This window comes from Limanda limanda, chromosome 4 (assembly GCF_963576545.1).
Source record: "Limanda limanda chromosome 4, fLimLim1.1, whole genome shotgun sequence".
In the NCBI taxonomy this organism is placed as follows: Eukaryota; Metazoa; Chordata; class Actinopteri; order Pleuronectiformes; family Pleuronectidae; genus Limanda; species Limanda limanda.
In genome coordinates this window covers 17568639-17585131 of record NC_083639.1, presented here as the reverse complement: position 1 = coordinate 17585131, position 16493 = coordinate 17568639, and the positions used below count along the sequence as shown (strand labels likewise).

At 40.7% G+C, this 16493-nt stretch overlaps 1 protein-coding gene across 1 annotated transcript in view; it reads right to left on the bottom strand.

Moving 5' to 3' along the window:
• The window catches only part of LOC133000722 (nuclear receptor coactivator 3-like), a 29475-nt gene extending 18145 nt beyond the window's left edge, over positions 1–11330 (bottom strand). Inside the window, exon 1 of the mRNA XM_061070695.1 lies at positions 11261–11330. The gene's annotated coding sequence lies outside the window, so the exon portion shown is untranslated. The remainder of the gene's footprint in view (positions 1–11260) is intronic.
• Between the last annotated feature and the right edge of the window lie 5163 nt (positions 11331–16493).

Genomic DNA, 16493 nt, shown 5'->3' with positions numbered 1-16493 from the left:
ACACGTTGAGTTATAAACCAGACTTTCAGTATTTTCTTAATTCCTGTTCCTAGATCATTGGCTGTAATTTAATCTAAAAGATTTTTGGTCAAGCTGACCTAGCCATGTGGAGAGCTCGACTCTGTGAGCTACAGTTGGGGCTGCTTTAATCACTGGTTTGACATAACAGACATGTGTTGTCTATTACATCCCACTTGTTTTTATGTTGCACTGAATAATATACTGTAAACAATAATAGCCAATGTAGAGCATCTTGTTGAGCTTGTAAAAAGACAAGCAATTAAATACGCAATTGGGTGCAAATAAATTAATCTAAATAAAGATCTTCACAAGGATTTGAATCTTTCACTCCTGCACTCAATAATAAGTGTGAGATAAGTTAATACAGTAGGTTAGTAAATCGTCACTTCGAAGACATAGAAGAGGAAAAACACTAGTAATACAAAAAAATAGGATAAAGAGGGTTGACTGAGAGGTATACACATCCATATAAAAAGAGTAATGCTTCCTTACGAGCAACAGCTAGGAAGATAGGACAAGGAATTCACCTAAACACAATGATAAAGAGGTGCAGTCATAAGAAAACCTTGAGAGTTTGAGTAAATGAAGGTCAACATGAATGCTTCTACCAGCTGTAAGGGTGTGCTCAGATGCAACGCAATTAAAACAATTTCCATCATTCGCTTTAGTTAGTTAAAACAGCAAATTATTAGTTCGGTGCAAATTATGTGCATGACACAATGCCGTAAACTCACCGGACACAGATCCGGGCACCGACCTGAGCTAGGGATTACTCACTAATGGTCCTCGAAACCAAACTTGCAAATGTAACGCAACACAAAAAGTTTGGTGTGACCAAAGAATAACAACTGATTGTCAGTACTTTCAGGAAATTTGAAATAACAGACATTGGAGACATTGAACCATTTGTACACCAATCTGCTCCAAATTGATAGAGCTGCTTAATTAGTTCTGAATTGTTAAGAAACAGACTAACCCTATTTTATAAATCAAAAGATAACTGGAGGAAAATATCTTGACATAAAATTCCCACAGCGTCTAACAGATGGGTGCTTTCATTACAGTGAAGTCTGTGGTAGAAACGATTATTGTTAACCGTGCTAGACATCAGGAAAACCGAGGGAGCCATGGGTGACATTTCTGCTCTTGCTTCATATGATTTAGAACCAAATTTCACTTTGTTTATCAACCATCTATCTTCATAATACTTTGGGGGTTCCCGATTAATTTTGTTAGTAGATGACTTCCAAAAACATTTTTCACAGAGTGGAACACACCCCTCTTGTTGGTGACTACTGCTTATTAGCTGTAATTCTTGCCAATTTTGCACATGATTTTAATGAAACTATTGGAACAAAACTGGAGCCTGAGGGCTGGATGTCAAGATGGAGAGCTCCACCACACAATGACATTCAGGGATGGGAATGAGGAGGACATGTGTCAAGCATGTGTGTTTAAGTATGGATTTTTAAAAAGTGCAGCAGTAAATTGTTCAAAGAAAAGCCTCCATTTAGGTGCGGATGCAGCTGTGAAATTCCAGCAAAGCTTAAAAACCAGACTGAGAACACACATCCCTTCATGTGTCTGTCATGAGTCGCGTGGAAAGCAAAATGTTTGTCACTTTATTCCTCATATTACTTTCAATGTAAAGGTCAACTTAAACCATGTCTGAGTTGTGAAGAGACACAAATTGTATTTATTATTATAGAAAATAATCAGTTAAAAGATGAAGCCTCAGTCTTAAAAAAAGAGAATGTAGCCTTAAGGTAGGGCTGGGGTGGTATGTGACATATAAATAATATATTATAGATATTTTGGGCTGTTTTGTGATACACAATATATATCTCAATGCTTTGCATTAAAACATAATTTTTCATATTCATTAGTGGTTTCCATTGTCTATCTGCATCCAAAAAAGTAGAACATCCCAACAAGGTCATTTTAACCAAACAGTATTTATTCAAAAAAGGGAAACTGTAAAAATGGTACAGGTGTTCCGATACCATGTTGTTTTTCCAGTACCAATTGTGATACCTGCCATTTGGTAAACAGACAATACCATGTATCCATCTGAGACCAGTGCATTTAAAAATAAGTTATATAACATGTTTTAACAGCTGCACACTACTAACCCTGTATGGGATTGACGATTGCTATCATTGTTGTGTAGGCTGATCAGGTTAAACACTTTGAAAAACAAATACATACAGAAAATGAATGTTATTAAATGTCTTTTATTATCTAGTTGACATTTAAACCTGAAACACTGTTATATCTACGCTTAAAATTAGTGTACAACTGCTTGTGGAGCGTTGTGCTGCTTTATCTGAATGAAAGTTTTTTAAGGATGTGGTATTGGATCTGTACATAGACTTTTGTATTCACAGATGCCCAATTGTGCATTTTCTGCATTACCGGAGGGATTCTGTTGCCATTATGTCTCTAAATAATAGCCTGATGTAGGGCTTCATACTGTAGCCTGGTTCTTTAGAGTTCAATCTCAGCAAAGACACATAACAAAAACAGAGCTCAAAGCTATAAAAAGTGATGGATTTGGAAAGCGATGAATCAAGAGTGATTTGTATCTCAACTGGTTGATTTGATTTGTTTATTTGTTGAGTGTGTGTGGAGATGGTGGACATCCCTAGTTTCAAGCATTATTTGTTTTATAGTGGGTCGCATTTCAAATGATCAACCTAGATTTTGGTACTGCTACCTTTTGTGGTGATGGTTTTGCTGGATACTTTTCAGATGAATGTTGCGTGTTCATAACACCTTCCTTGCCATACACAACTCTCTGCGAGACTAGTTTTGTTTCTTTTGGGAACAATTTCATATCCTGCATTGACTGTTTCTGTACGTAACTCGTAAGCTCTACTTCTATTGCTCTCTCTAGACTCCTTCTGCGTCCTTTGGATACAAAAACACACGTTTCCTTTATCTCACCTTTTAAACCCTAGTGTAGCCCACACAAACAAAAACTAAAATAGGCCAGCATATATACAAGTAGTTTCCAAATATGCTAATCGAAAACAGACACACTTAAGATCTAAAAAATGTGGAGAGAATTATCAATAAATTATACACTGCTTAACCCATCTGCACCTCATTTCCAGGGACTGCAAAACATACTGTTGACATAAATCATATTTGAAATTTCCTCACGAAATTCACAAGGGCGCATAAAAACAAGCAGTGTGTCAAAAACACACAACAGCTATTTGTTCGACTAGGTTTTTCCTCAGGCTTGCAGTGTGCACAATATGTATAGATGCATGTGGGGAGAGAGGGTAGTTCAAAGCCGAAGGAAAACTGCTTTCATAAGGTTGCTCCTTCTCTACCTTAAGAAAAAAACAACCCCACCATGTGTGCATCTTCCCATTTTTCTCACACAAAATGCAACGTGTAGAAAAACCAGGGGAAATAAATGAAAGTGGAAACAAAGAAATAGCAGATTCCAATGTGGGTGTGTGTGTGTGTGTCACACGTGCATCACCTACTATCCATCATCAATAGGGACAAAAGAACAGGAAGGAATTGGAAAGAACCACGCGGTCACAGATTAAACATGCTAACTCACTGCAGCACCGCTCGAATAATGCATCTGTACCAATCCCCTCTTTTTTGATAAACTAGACATGTAGTGGGCGGTTGTGATCACTAATATTATGGAAATGAGTTAATCAATCAATTGCCTCACAGCCTTTTATCTGGGGAGCCAGGGCTCTGGGGCCTGATCAGCCTCCATGCTGCCCCGTCTGATAACACAAACATCTTCACCAGCAACTGATACAGATGCAGAGGGAACACAAATCTCATGAAGCCACAGATAATTAAGTGTGAAGATTTGTCAACCATTCTAGTTACTTTTGACATTATTTCCAATATTTTGAAATGACCGCATGCTGATGCAAAGCTAGTGCTAGGTTTCAATTGTGTTGTTTAGAAGCAAATCCACAGTGTTTGTGTACACGTTTCAACTGTGCAAAGGCAAATATTCATTTTCAGACCGCAGAGCAGCTATGACGATTTTCGCTCTTCTCATCCTTTCCTCCCTCCCTCCGTCCTGCTCGCTCTTGTGTCTTTCTCTCCTCCCTCTCTGGGCTCATTCCCCCCCCTCCTCCTCCTCCCCTCCCGCCGTCCCTGTTGGATTGGCGGAGTAAACACAGGAAGAGAGCGGGCTCTGTTCCACCACACCAGAGCTGGGCGTTCCTGCAGAGCTCCTGCGCCGGGGTCAAAAGTTTACTGTGGTTTTCATTTCACCTTTCCTCAGCCAATCACAGCGCCACACTGCAGCGCCTGAACTCTGACCCCCGCAAAGAATTCCACTCAAAAGATGGTCTGACGCCAGTTTCACAACTGCGCCGCCTCCCTTCTCCCGTTTTCCCCTTACTACTCCTTTTCCTTTCTTTCAACTGGCCAGTTTCATGTGTTGACAGAGCCTGTAGGTTAAAAAAAAAAGATTCCAGAGATGAGGTGAGAGGAGTAACTCAGAACAGGAGCACAACTGAGGGCTGTTATGCTACCATACACATTTTAGAAAACTATCAATAGCTGCTGTCGTTTCAGTGTGATGAGCTATCAAACGTAAACAATAGAAAAAAGGAAATAAATAACTCAATTTTGTCGTATAGAGGCTATTTTAGCTTGCTTTATTTCCGTTCCATCATAAATAAAAAGCACACACACAGTCTAATGGATTTAAAAAAATATATAACATAAACTTAATTTCTGTGCATTTAATAAAGTCTACTACTGTACTCTTCACCTATACTCCTTTATGTTTCTTAAATGACAGTGGGTTACAGAGGCTCTCCCATTCAGCCCAATTCATACTGCTCAGTTCTTGGTTAACACTATTAAAAGTGTGTTTAAATGACTTATGAGGACAGGCTGGATACAGGGGTCACAAGGACCAAGTGTTGAAAGACAGACGGAGAAAGCAAATGGGGTAAAAAAGAAAAGAGGAGCTCTGCTGGGCTTGTTCCCGAGAATCTGTTTATGAGTCAAATCAGAGTTGCTCAGTCCGGCACACACACACACACACACACACACACACACACACACACACACACACACACACACACACACACACACACACACACACACACACACACACACACACACACACACACACACACACACACACACACACACACACACACACACACACACACACACACACACACACACACACACACACACACACACACACACACACACACACACACACACACACACACACACACACAGAATCATAATCCAACTGTGGGTTTGTTTTTGTCTTGGTGACACTGCACTCTGTTCCCTTCTGCTGAGTGATTAAGTCTGCACTGCTAATCATAGCCCTCACACTGTAAGGGAGTGGAGGAAGGAACAACACACACACCGATTGAGCTGACACACGTCAGACTATGTATACGACTTTCTTCATAGTTTCGACTAATCAAAAACATTCAGGGTTGATGTTCCTGCAGACTGCTCAACGTGAAATCAAATTCTATGTGTTCAGAAAGACTCTCAAGGAGTCAAACCAAAAGTGCAACGAAAAGAAAATTCACTGCATGCTGTTCATTCTGTGATGCCTTCACTCAAGAGCCTGTAAGGTGCCCTGGACAGTACTCAACTTTCTTCAAATCACATTTTCTCCTGCATAAGTTCACATGTCACCAATTTTTCAAAGTTGAGTTTTGCCCAACTGGTGTTGAGACCCCCGCAAAGCTGCATAATAAAACTAAATGCCTCCAGACTGGGGCTGCAGCATGTGAGGCATCAAAAAGAAATGTAGACATGTATTTACTGTTTCAGCCACAACGAGAAAACGGGACACTACTTCTTTTTACCTAAATTGTTATGGAGGATTAATTGTAATCAGGAATGAATAATATTGATCAGCTTCATTGGTTAAAAAACACTGATTGGTAAAAATGTCTTAATTGAACTTGAACATGAACTAATCACAAAGCATGCAACTTTTTCACCAGTGACCCCGGTGAATTGTGTTAGTGGAGACCAGAATCTTGTTCACAACTGATGCACAACTCACAACTTAATTAATTATGCAACGTTACGAATCATTTGACTGTAAATTACTTAAAACTTTACACCACATGATTTTAGCTGTGATTTTCCACTTTCTGACAGTACTTGGAGAAAAGCCCCAGGTCTAAGTCTAGGTCTCAGTCGATTAGCAGGCACCAACTTGCCAGTAAAAATGCATTCCCTTTAATTTTTGTTCCATTTTTTTCCACTGAAGAAACTAGGCTAAACTTAAAGAACCCTGTTTGCGGAAGCCAATCTAAGGAACAATAAACAAGCATTGTTCAGTCATAGAGAGTGTTGAACTGTGAACTTATTATCTTGGTTTGTTATACTAGTTGTGATTAACATCGTTTTTAAATCTAACAACTATAACTTTTCTTGTCTGACCCAAACAACTGTCAAAACTTTCAAATAATGTTTAGCTGTCTTACAATTTCATCAGATACTCTGGGAATATAGATTTTCACTTTAGTGCTGTTTATACCTAGACCTTTACTTCAACTATGTTAGTCATACTGCAGTCATATAGAATCACTTGTTCCATTATGTCAAAAGCAATTTAATGAGGATATACATATGCACACCAGGAAAAAAATAGCCAAAAGGAAAAATGGGGACCTCTGCCAAAAGTTATTAGGAAATACTGGATTGTCATTTGTCATTTGGTATATGAAGTCTGACATTGGTGCAAAGCTTGATGTGATGTGGCGATGTCAGGAGGCAAGTGTTAGCTCGGCTATTCTGGGGACAACGGTAAGCTCCAGAGCAGCAACCTTTAGATCGAAGTGTTTCCTTAACGACAGAGCCACATAAACAGGGGTGACTTCACCAGGCAGAATGAAGAGCAGTTATGGGGAAAGGAACATTTTCCACTTCATCCTGAAGGAGTGTTTGTGTGTGTGTGTGGGGGTGGGGGGAGTCCGCCCAATTAAGAAATAAGTGTACTAGAAAAAAAGGGATAACAATAAATTATCTGACACATGTTTTTGCCTGTTTTGACACGCTGTAGTAAGACTGGGGCCTTTAATGATGGCGTGGACGTTCGTCATTCACAACTTGACTTTTCTTTGAACTCAAGGCTGCACTTGTGGAAAATCCAAACTCGGTCTTGCACAGTGCTGCAAGCAGATGTCTGCATACTCACTTCAACTTGTTCTAATTTTCTTTAATGAAAGGAACTTTTAAGTTGCCAGTGAAATGCAATATAGAGACACTGGGTGCCCTGTTCGCGTGGTCTCATATCCTCTTACAATTTGCTGCAGTGCCATGCCAGCCACAGCGGCCCCTCAATCCAGTGAGACCCAGAAACCACACCCTACTGCCACTTATGTGCAACATCAAACAGTTTCATCTTGGAGATTCGGAGACGGAAAGAGGAAAAACAATGTAAACAAAGAAAATAAAGGCAACCAACCATTTGACTCAGCCGAATTACAGAGGGTGGAGAACTAGGCGGACATACGGTTATTCTTTTGATTCTTGTGTACTCGATAGAGGAAGAACATAGAGGGGACAAGACAAATGAAAGCAGGGGGAAGATGGAGTTTCCATGTAGCAGATGAGAAGTTCACAAAGAAACGACGGTGTTGCTTCTCTTTTCCCAACTTAGTCTCTCTTTCTGCTTCTCTTTACGCTGAATAACAGACAGAGAGAGCATCTGGTAGCAGTTATCTCACAAACCAAACTTTTTTTCACCCTTGCTGTCTCTCCTCCAAAGCACTTTTTTTATAAAAGGGGGCCCTAAACAAAACACAAACAAGGTCTTGCTAACATTTTACAACGGTAACAAAACTAGGCCAGGGAGCTACCCTCCCACTGGCTTGTTCAGGTGAACCCGTTTTACAAGCATTCTTCAGCTGGGGGAGCGAAAGTTAAAAGGGGGAGTTGAAGTTAAAGAGGAAGGGCAAGGGGGGAGGGGGGACAAAGCTCTTGGCACCCCCTTCCCTAATAAAACCTTGCCTCTGTCCAATCAACGAGGACTACAGACAGTGAACTGTTCCAAATCTTTGCTGGTTATAAAGTAGAATTGGGTGCAATGATTGCTTCAGGCTGCCCGTTTGGCTTTTAGAAGTGTGCATGGCTCACATATGGCTCAGCTAGCCTAACACTTGGGTATTACCTCAGAGTTGAAGAAGAGGGGACCGAGAGGATGAATAAGTAGCCGGCAGACTGGCTGTGGCTGATATGAAAAACTGAAATCAGCAGCTCTCGTCTCATTTCCTCACTCTGACTTGTTTTGGGTGAAGTAGCTGTAAATATCTCAGCAGTGGAAAGACGGCTGTCTTGCTGAAGAACGTTTTCTAATATAGCTCTGGAAAAATAGGCACAAGAAACTACCTGTTGAGTACTAACCCACCAAGACACCAGAGTGAGATATACAGACTTTACAAAAACGCACACAGATGATCACTGTCTATCTATGGGTGACCTTGAGATGTGGAGTGAACAGGATGTTTTACACAGCTTGAGATGACCAAAGGAGCCTTTTGTGTTCTTAAACCTGGTTGTAAAACAGCCTCCAATGACAAGTCAGAGTCAAGTCTGCACAGAGTGAAGCTTCAGAGAATCTTGTAAAACGTATGAATACTTTAACCTGACCTGCAACCTGAAAGCACATTAACTCTGTTGAACAAAAAAATATGAAGTTAAAATCTAATGGTGTACACTTTCCCTGAATGACAAGCTGTAAGTCATTAGTTAGATGCAACAACTGGTGTTATCCTTGAGCAGGCCTGCAGCACTGCTGCCTAACAAAAAGGTATTAAGACTAAGAAGTCATGTTTCAATTAGGCAAAACAATCCGCCCGTCCTTTCAGCTCTACTGTATGTGTCATCAAGAGTTCCTCTGAGAGCTACTGCCCATCCACACAGCCACTACTCTTAAACAAAACACAAACCATCTGACTAATTGGCAGCTACTTGAAACTAAACTTATTATCTCTGTTGCTTAGTCTCACTCTTGCACACAGACTGACGAAACTCCAAAAGAATGCCGTCTATTCAGACATCACTGACTCAAAAATGCAGCTCGACAAAGACTGAAGACAGTTATCAAAAGTGGCTCTGCAACCAGAGAGTGGCAAGAGGCACATTTGTGAATAAATTAAGTTATTATGAATGTACAAAGTCTGTTTGTAACCGCCTCATAAATTATTTCTGCATATAATTGCATTGTTAACAAGATGCTAACATATAGTATGTCAACTATGTCACTAAGTTTACGCTCATTTGATTATCAATCAGGTGATCTGATGTAACCACTGAGAGACTTTCCCCCCTGCCCCATGAGAAAAAGTGATAAGTTAATGAATTATTGAGAGCACAGGGGCCGACAGACAAAGAGCGAAAGCCGTGCGTCCCATGCTTCTTCACCCCATCTGCAGTCAAAGAATCCCCCTGAAGATTGATTCATTGTTAACACCGCCTGACACCCTGTGTGAGGGAGAAAGAAAGTGGTAGATAAAGGGACAGAGAATGGGGGACAGGGGGCTCCATTTGCCAAGAATATGAGCAGAAGCAGCTCATTGGACAGGTTCCCACAGTGGTCATTCTGCCGCTTACAAAAATACCAAATACGTAGGGTTTGAGTAATGGCATTCCATCAGACTCCAAATAAAGACAAGTCAGCTTATCTGATGGTTGAAGTGCCATTCGCACTGCTTCATTGCCAGCTACCTGCCATTTAAATGCCCATATTATGGAGACATCCCATTTAATGAGCGCCCTGTGTAAAAGCACGAGTATTTGTCCTTATAGGATAGCTCCTGGTAACTCACCCACGCAGCAATAAGACAAAAATACCTAAAGGATTTCTGGTTCTTGCGTGGAAATACTCACTTGGCTGTAAATGCCTGCAAGTATTGGCAGGGATGGCCCCAGGCGAAGAGAGTGACAGCACACCTAGACATCAACCGTTTCAGTGGAACGACTAACTTTCTTTCTCATTGTCTGCCTGCACACTCAACAAGAATGTGCTTTTACCACCCAGAGATCTGAGCGCTCAGATTCAGTGTACACCTCGTGGAGCACAGAGAAAGCAAACCTGGACTCTACCTGAACCCGGCCAGGGTTCAACCTCACTGGCCCTTGAGCACATCCATCTCCCTCTGCCAGTCTGACACACTCATACACACTGCTCTAAATATGATTTATCATCAGTGAAAACCCACATTTATCATAGTGCGATGGGCCATTATACCAACCATTACAGCCGTGGATACGTAATCTCACTTCAGCTATGCAAATAAATAACAGATGCTGTAGATTTTTGCAGAGCAGCTTGTGACTCTGAGTCTGATTGTCTGCAGTTATGTGGACAGTGATGTACAGTACGGATTAGCATGAACTCGTAAATCCACATACCACAGACAGAATAAGATGCGAGATGGGCATTTCAAATCCCTCATACCTCCACTCGCTGTGGCTGTTTGTTACGTGCTGGTGCATTCAGTGTCAAATTACAGGCAGGAAGAAAACTCAACAATGTGAGTGCATTGTAACGCGTGTTTACCTTCTGCTACTTTAGAGGGTGGAACATTAGAAACGAGCAGTAACCCTTTGATTCGGATTTGCCTACACGTGATAAGGACAGTATTGTGGTCTAACCCGGGTTAATAGCAGTGGCTGTGACCGACTCCTGCAGCTCCAGCTGGACCGAAACTGAAGCAGGTCAGACCGTCTGCTTTCGCCTGTAGTTCACGGACACGTTCAGCTGTGTTGTGGCTAATACACACACACAGAAGTGTTGCTCGGAAAGTTAACACCGAGGCTTTCAAAACCGAAACCGGGTCAGTCATAAACAATAACAGCAGACTCTTGCATCTCAGCGACTCGCACAGCCCGGGTCTCGTAAACTTTGGAGCTAGCGGGATAATGGACGCACCGACACCCGCTGAAACCACCGAGAAAGGGCTCGTTACTACGGAGGGTTTGAGAATTTCTTTTCCCGGTACCGCTGGTTCGGAGGTGGTTCATATCACAACAAACATTCCCCGACCAACACACCGTAGTAAGGTGGCTCGTTGTCTCACGGTAGCTCCGAAAACCACAGGCTGCTCGGAAGCGGAGCGACCCCAGCTGCCTCCGAGACGAATCATCGCCTTCACATACACACACACAGACACACACACACACAATGCCGCCAGAGTTCCAAACTTGGTGGAAACCGAATCGTGAAGCGTTAGTGGCAAAAACTCACCGGCGTCGACGCTTTCACAGAGCAGAGCAGTTTCTTTTTAACGCCTCTACAAACTCTCCGCCATCTTCGGCCGGACGGTGTTTGTTTAAATGGGAAACACTCCCAGAACGGGGGGAAGCCAGCTTGTAGCAGAGCCGCGGGGGCTCCTGGGTAATGTAGTTGGTGTCCCCTGGCCAGGCCGGATCACACCGTGCGAGATGTCCCGCAAATAAACTACACGTACACCAATACCCATAGGTGATATGAGCAGCAGTCACTGATATTATTAGAGGAGAGATTTACAAATTTATTTATAGGCCGGCAGAAAAGCAGCTTTATGCAAATGACTTATCACACCCAGAGTGAATCACATTATCGTGTGCTTCAGTATGACCACAGAGATATAAGTGCACCGCGGTATTCTCACTTTATTATTATATTATTCAAAGTACAAACCACTGCCTACATATGAGGATGTTCTTCAGCATTAATGTATTAATGCAATCGTTTTTTTTATCACAAAACACTTAAAACAGGTTAAAAAAATGTATTATAAAATACATTTATTCATTAAAAATATATATATATTTGAATTGCAAAGCTTGATTACATTCTAAGAGGCTTAACCGTTTTGTTGAAAATATGTAAAAAGCTGTATATTTTTTTCTTATGATTTTATGTGGGACATTTCAAATGTTCAGGTAATTGACAGAATCACGTTGACATGCGTCCATCGTGTGGCCTGGACTAAGCTGGAATAAATGCAACTGACAAATATCCTGTTGTGCGTACATTTTTTATTTCTAAGTCATGCCAATGCATTCTGCTCATCCCTCCTTGAAATTACAATATACTCCTTATTTACAAACATACACCTTATTTCCGTATAACAAGTACTAAAGGGAGAGAATACACAAAAAAATATTACTGTACTATAACATATCTATAATCTGTGGCAATGAAGAGTTTAATTCTCTTTTCCGAGGCTTCCTCCAGTTAATATGATTTTGTGAACTCTATTTTGGTGAACAGATCATTTATCCACTGCATCACACAAGGCCTTATAGTATTTTTAATTATTCCAGTTATAAAGTCACTACATTTACTTTCATTCCAACATATAAAGTGTGTTACCTCAATGAATCACTGTTCACTGTTGGTTATGTGAGCATGGAGCCACTAGGGAGCCAGAGCAGCCACAGAGGATGGAAGAAAGTGTTTCCATGGTGACCTCACAGATACACTAGTTCTGAACTTTTACTGCTGTGAGGTTCAAAAATGGAGGGAGAGCAGCATGGTGGGGGTGAAGGAGGTGGAAAGACTAAATGTTAAACACCAGCTTATAAGCCCTATATCTGCCCTTATCTGTTCCTGAACGTATTTTTCCTTTGCAACATTGACAATGAGAGCACAAAACATTGTTTAGGCAGAACAGAAATATCCTTCTAGTTTATGTAGAAAAAATATGGAGCTTGTATGACTGTGAGGTTCATTACCACTTTTGCAACATTTTACATATGCAAACAATTTACAAAATTGACCCAAACATGGGATGACATGGTGTTTCCTTGGAGTGTTATATAATTACTAATACATCTTTGATGCATTTATTACAATGTTGAATCAATATATGGTTGCAAATGGATTAATATTTATGAAGATTGTTTTCTAATGTTGGAGAATGCTTGATGCGTCCTTTTTTGATACAATAAATGTAAAAGGCCTTGCAGAGTTTTGTTGTTGTGTGTTTTTGTATATGTCTGCCTCGGTGAGAAAGCACCAGCTGCATACTGTGGGGACCCGAAAGAGGGGCCCAGTGGCCCTCTGTTTATGCCCCTTCCCCCACAAAACACGGCAAACTGACCTCCCCCTCTGTAAGTGTGAGACACTTTATCCCATCCCCACTCACCCCACTCTACTTTGAAAGGACAGGAGATAACAGTTTGAAAAGACGGGGGAATGCCCCATGATCATTGATGTATTCAGATGGGTTTACCTGCAAACAGCTAACAGCATGCCTCTCTTTGTTCCAGCACACTCCCATCCCCCAACTTCTCAACACTATGCAAATGTGATAAAGTGAGATCTTGTCCATTATCAGCTCTTACACAAGTAGTTACCACACAAGGCCACAATAAAGAGCTGTAGACAAATTAATTTTGAGATTTCATTTCCAAGCAACACATATTTAATTATAGTCAGATTGAGAAAAGGTGTAGTCTACATGCCATGATAAAGTGTGTGTCTAAAAAATTCAGGAAAGTTGAGTAAAAAATGTTGATTCTTTGTAAATAATTCATTATTTCTAATTCAGTGGGTGATTGAATAATATTGTATGTATAATATGATTTGTTTTAGTTCCATTTAAATGTTTTTCTTCTTTTTACAAAGGAAACGAAACCAGAATATAGGGAAATGGCTGATAAAATATTCCAGGCCTGTGTGTTGTCTACCAACGATAGGATCAATCACAAAAACACAGGACATTAGACCTATGTGTGTGTAACTACATGTTTATTCATTGGTTTTTGGTATTTAATGTCCTAAATCAACTTTTCAAGATTAATAAATCAAGAGACTAATAAAGCTAATAATATGTACATTTATAATCAAACCGGAGTCGAATGAGATTAATGAACAACAGCCTATGTTAAGAGCATTCTTACTAATAGCCACAAACCTTTCTGCAGGTTGGAGACTCTCATCCCTCTACAATTAGAGTTCAGATAAATGTAAACTGTTGTGGTGTCAAAACAATCACACCGCACTGCATCCGACAGATTCATTTCAGCGCAACAATTCCCAGAGAAAATAAACAGAACAAAACAAAAACACACAAGGGGCCTTGTGTCTGAGGACTGGGCGACTTCTCAAGGAGCGAAACTGAGCAGTGAAAGTCTGACTGGCGCCATCTAGGGGACAACGGGCTCATTACCAGCGTTTCATCGGTCGACTGGTTCCACCCATAGGGTTCCACCCCTATCTATATACATGGTTCCACCTGACGAGCTCACGGGTCTGGAAATTCAAGGTACAACGAAGATTAAATGATGTATTAGAATAAAAATGGTTGTAAAGCCACGTTTTAATGTCAGGCGCTATTATAGTAAACACGTTTTCCTCGTCTACCCTCACGTATAACTGTTAATTAACTAAACTTTACTCATTAGCTAATTGAGGTTGACAATAAGTTAATAATGCTAACTTCACTGGCAAGATACGTGACAGTGGACTCTCATAAAATACATACGCCCCAAACTATTTAACTCAACATTTGCAACTGTTCATCTCACTGCTTCTTTGCTAATGCTCGCAGATTCAGACTAGCTAAACCAAGTAAACCCTGCTAGCTGCTGTGGCATTGCTAACCTACACAACTAACACATGTTACTGCTGCTAGTATAAAGATCTGACCATGTGTACACCTCAATGTCAGTGCTTTATATATGTAGTGGGTATGTTTCTGTTTGCCATCACATCCTCCTAGCTCTGCACTGTGGGATTTACATTTGGTTAACCCTGTAGCAGCTATGCCCGAAAGCCAAGTTGGATAATCAAAGACAGGTCTACATTTCTTATTTGATCTGTCTCACCTTAAGGCCGTCATATTTCAAAACACCTTCTCAAGACCTTTATTATGTGTTGCTGACATTGTGCTTACATAGGGTGCATTACTGCTAACAGGTGGCTTTCTAGCACAAGATAGCCATAATTGACATACATAACACTGTACAGTGCATGATGTGCAGGCGGTGACAAGCTTAGGAACATTGGAAGATTTCAGACCCGACAGCTAATTTCTGCCATTGAGGCCCCTTGTAAGTTAATTTGACTACACTCTTAGCTAAATGAGTGTTTGTTTCAACAATATTTCACTGTCAATTCATATACAAGCATTGAGGTAATGCATTATCGCTGCTTCATACGGACCTCACCCCATTATTATCCACTTTACTTTACACACAGTTAACCACACTTCATCACAGCATAAGCAGGATAGATAAAAGATGGATGGATGTAAGGTGGAGAATTTCTGAGCTGGTGTACATTGTGCTGTTGTCAGGTTTTCCCACAAGAGGATGCTGCTGCATTTCTTCCCACTGAAGGAGAGGTTGACTGAGCAGCGTAGGCAGCTGGCTCTACTGTCTACTACGTCAGCAGATACATGTTTGTACTGACACTGAATACTGAGACTATCATTGCAAAGACCATCATTATAAATACCCCAGGGACAAAAGATATCAATCAATACTAGTTAAAATTGTTACTGATTTTGAGAATGTGATAGAGTTTGGTGGCCAATTTTTTATCAAATGAAAGGCTTTGTTAACCACTTGTCACATTTGCATTTATAACAATGTTGCTATTTCTTCGTAATATGCTTTGTTAGGTTTTCACAAAGTTAAGACAGCTATGCAATTTCTGTCTATTCGATCTTGCATGAATTAGAGACTAATGTCAAGTTTGGTACAATTTTTTTTCTCCCTCAGACACTCAGGATATGGCCATGTCTTTTTTGCAAGACATTAATTCCTCCCTGCTGCATGTGGGGAGGTGTGTGTAGGTGTGTGTAGTAACTGGATGCACATTACAGACACTCACCAAGCACTGCATGGCACGTGCTTCTTGTGTGATAAGAAATCCATTTAAAGTCCTAATCCTTCTTAACAAGTTACGATAAATGCAAGGCAACGGCATGGATAGGGATAATATATTTTAAGGATAATACATTTTCGTGTAAATCATTAATCGTTTTTAAATACTGCTCAATCTACCTCCATGGTGGAATGATACCACAAGTGTCTTGAACTGTGTATAATCTTGGCCTTTCCGGAACCACATTGTTAACATGTGATAACACCAGCTCAAAGACTAGAGCCATGCTAATCACATGACTGTAATTTAGTCTGATCTTTTTTTTTTGAATCGCCATTAAACCTTTATAGGTCAAAGAAACAGTGCATTTCATTCAGTGCCTACTCATTCCTTTTATTTATATAGCACAACAATGGTTAGTGTAACTTGAGGGTGGCAGCATGTGAGACGAATTCCTCCCTAAGTAAACAGCCTCTGGTCTGTTATTTATGGGCTCTTCTGCTCATTACCTTTCACATCGACACCAAGGCCTCCTCGATATCCCCTGTTTATGAATTAAAGCAGAGTATGCAGACGTCTCAGGGTCTGATGGGTATGCAGGGGCTGATTATTTAGATTTGGGCCTAGCTTCTCTCCCTCTGAGTACTGCGCTCTGAGT